This window comes from Procambarus clarkii, unplaced genomic scaffold (assembly GCF_040958095.1).
Source record: "Procambarus clarkii isolate CNS0578487 unplaced genomic scaffold, FALCON_Pclarkii_2.0 HiC_scaffold_128, whole genome shotgun sequence".
NCBI classification, from domain to species: domain Eukaryota; kingdom Metazoa; phylum Arthropoda; class Malacostraca; order Decapoda; family Cambaridae; genus Procambarus; species Procambarus clarkii.
Window position 1 is genome coordinate 541401 of NW_027189161.1, and position 3967 is coordinate 545367.

A 3967-nucleotide genomic window follows, 5' to 3' on the forward strand; every position below is an offset into this window, starting at 1 on the left:
TTGCCTTTTACGTCAATATAGTAATAATAATAATAATAATAATAATAATAATAGTAATAATAATAATAATAATATACGACAGTCCACCTAATTACAAAACATACTATCTAAACAGGAGGGTGGGCTGTAACAAGGTAATACCAACCACGTACATCTTTAGAGCAAATATAGCAAGCATGTTCAACTGGATTAATCCTTGGCACTATATTTATTATTTAAACTCCTCTGCACAAACTTATATGTAGTATTATAGACCTGTAACACGGTAATACCAACCACGTACACCTTTCCCGCAAAAATAACAAGCTTGTTCAGCTTGGTTAAGCCTTGGCACTGTATTTACTATTTAAACTCCTCTGCACAAACTATTCTAATGCATCTATATATACACCAAATTCGAGACTTTTATTAATGTAAAATAGAGAAGTAAGCATGAGATGGGGAGAGAAATGCAAATCCGAAGAACACAAATAAAATATTTACATTGAATAAATCCCACATAAAATTTATGTAGTTGTAAATATATTGACAATAAATTTTGTCATAATATGTAATAGGTTTGAGTTGTATTAATTGTTACTCCCCATCGGGAGCGGACTAACGTCCTTATTCAAAAAACCCATGGAAATTCCGCAGTTGATTGTGAATCTCACTGCTCAGCCTGTGCAAGCCTCCTTACACCCGGTAAACCGAGAATGAACGGTCATCAAAGTCCTAGATCAGGGACCTAGAACTGCTTCGCGCTCAGAGGCTTGCACTTAGCTACATCATCACAGTGTGATTCTTTCCAAGTTTCGGACAAGGAACTCGGCAATCATACTATAGAATTGATCCTATGAACATAAGAACATAAGAACATAAGAACAAAGGTAACTGCAGAAGGCCTATTGGCCCATACGAGGCAGCTCCTATTCTATAACCACCCAATCCCACTCATATACTTGTCCAACCCGTGCTTGAAACAATCGAGGGACCCCACCTCCACAATGTTACGCGGCAATTGGTTCCACAAATCAACAACCCTGTTACTGAACCAGTATTTACCCAAGTCTTTCCTAAATCTAAACTTATCCAATTTATATCCATTGTTCCGTGTTCTGTCCTGTGTTGATACTTTTAATACCCTATTAATATCCCCCCGGTTATGTCCATTCATCCACTTGTAAACCTCTATCATGTCACCCCTAACTCTTCGCCTTTCCAGTGAATGCAACTTAAGCTTTGTTAATCTTTCTTCATATGAAAGATTTCTAATTTGGGGAATTAACTTAGTCATCCTACGCTGGACACGTTCAAGTGAATTTATATCCATTCTATAATATGGCGACCAAAACTGAACTGCATAATCTAAATGGGGCCTAACTAGAGCAAGATATAGTTTGAGAACCACACCAGGTGTCTTGTTACTAACGCTGCGATTAATAAATCCAAGTGTCCGATTTGCCTTATTACGAACATTTATGCATTGATCCTTTTGTTTTAAATTCTTACTAATCATAACTCCCAGATCCCTTTCGCAATCCGACTTCGCAATCACAACACCATCTAGCTCGTATCTTGTAACTCTATCATCATTACCTAACCTCAGAACTTTACATTTATCAGCATTAAACTGCATCTGCCAATCCTTTGACCATTTCAAAACCCTATCTAGATCAACTTGAAGTGATAGTGAGTCCTCCTCCGAATTAATTTCCCTACCGATTTTCGTATCATCGGCAAATTTGCAAATGTTGCTACTCAAACCTGAATCTAAATCATTTATATATATTATAAACAACAGAGGTCCCAGGACAGAGCCTTGAGGCACTCCACTTACAACATTTTCCCACTCTGACTTGATTCCATTTATACTAACTCTCTGTTTCCTTTGGTATAGCCATGCCCTAATCCAGCTTAATATAGCACCCCCAATACCATGAGACTCTATCTTTTTAATCAGTCTTTCATGTGGCACTGTATCAAAAGCTTTGCTAAAGTCAAGGTATACAACATCGCAATCCTTACCACTATCAACTGCCTCAACAATGCTAGAATAAAAAGATAACAAATTTGTTAAACATGAACGGCCATTTATAAAACCATGTTGAGACTCAATTATTAATTTATGTTTTTCATGTTTTTCATGAAGTATGATCATGTCGAAACACTCGGCAACCCGACGACTCCCATATCGCACTGCGCACCTACGCAGTACTAGTCATCCTTCTTATCTTGTTTATACTCATATTAATAGCAAACAACAAAAGTAGAAATTATATGAATAGGAATATCACTTACTTATAAAGATAGATTTTATAGTATAATTAAATATTATATATTAGGAATTACATGATGTTCGTTTCCTTTTAAAAAGGACATTTGTTGAAAAAAAGGCGCATCACATGAGTTACCTGAATTTACCTAAGGGCCCCAATCATTAGTGGCCTCGACAAGGACAGAAAATCGGCGGCTTGTCGAAGGTCACCCCATTTGACTTCATGATCTTTTCCAGTTGGATTTTAAAATTTAACAGAGTTTTGGCATTTACGGCTTCAATGGGTAGGCTGTTCCACGAGTTTATAACCCTGGGGGTGAAAGAACATCTCCTGTTCTCAATAAGAACATAAGAACATAAGAACAAAGGTAACTACAGAAGGCCTATTGGCCCATACGAGGCAGCTCCTATTCTATAACCACCCAATCCCACTCATATACTTGTCCAACCCGTGCTTGAAACAATCGAGGGACCCCACCTCCACAATGTTACGCGGCAATTGGTTCCACAAATCAACAACCCTGTTACCGAACCAGTATTTACCCAAGTCTTTCCTAAATCTAAACTTATCCAATTTATATCCATTGTTTCGTGTTCTGTCCTGTGTTGATACTTTTAATACCCTATTAATATCCCCCCGGTTATGTCCATTCATCCACTTGTAAACCTCTATCATGTCACCCCTAACTCTTCGCCTTTCCAGTGAATGCAACTTAAGCTTTGTTAATCTTTCTTCATATGAAAGATTTCTAATTTGGGGAATTAACTTAGTCATCCTACGCTGGACACGTTCAAGTGAATTTATATCCATTCTATAATATGGCGACCAAAACTGAACTGCATAATCTAAATGGGGCCTAACTAGAGCAAGATATAGCTTGAGAACCACACCAGGTGTCTTGTTACTAACGCTGCGATTAATAAATCCAAGTGTCCGATTTGCCTTATTACGAACATTTATGCATTGATCCTTTTGTTTTAAATTCTTACTAATCATAACTCCCAGATCCCTTTCGCAATCCGACTTCGCAATCACAACACCATCTAGCTCGTATCTTGTAACTCTATCATCATTACCTAACCTCAGAACTTTACATTTATCAGCATTAAACTGCATCTGCCAATCCTTTGACCATTTCAAAACCCTATCTAGATCAACTTGAAGTGATAGTGAGTCCTCCTCCGAATTAATTTCCCTACCGATTTTCGTATCATCGGCAAATTTGCAAATGTTGCTACTCAAACCTGAATCTAAATCATTTATATATATTATAAACAACAGAGGTCCCAGGACAGAGCCTTGAGGCACTCCACTTACAACATTTTCCCACTCTGACTTGATTCCATTTATACTAACTCTCTGTTTCCTTTGGTATAGCCATGCCCTAATCCAGCTTAATATAGCACCCCCAATACCATGAGACTCTATTTTTTTAATCAGTCTTTCATGTGGCACTGTATCAAAAGCTTTGCTAAAGTCAAGGTATACAACATCGCAATCCTTACCACTATCAACTGCCTCAACAATGCTAGAATAAAAAGATAACAAATTTGTTAAACATGAACGGCCATTTATAAAACCATGTTGCGACTCAATTATTAATTTATGTTTTTCAAGATGAAGACGAATTTTATTTGCTATTATAGATTCGAGTAACTTTCCCACAATCGACGTTAGGCTAATTGGTCGATAGTTAGACGCAAGTGATC

At 37.3% G+C, this 3967-nt stretch overlaps 1 non-coding gene across 1 annotated transcript; it reads right to left on the reverse strand.

Annotated features, from left to right (window-relative positions):
- Positions 1-651: 651 nt before the first annotated feature.
- LOC123754707 (small nucleolar RNA U3) lies at positions 652-851 on the reverse strand. The gene has a single exon (XR_006772418.1). It is a non-coding gene; the product is annotated as a small nucleolar RNA U3 (small nucleolar RNA).
- Between the last annotated feature and the right edge of the window lie 3116 nt (positions 852-3967).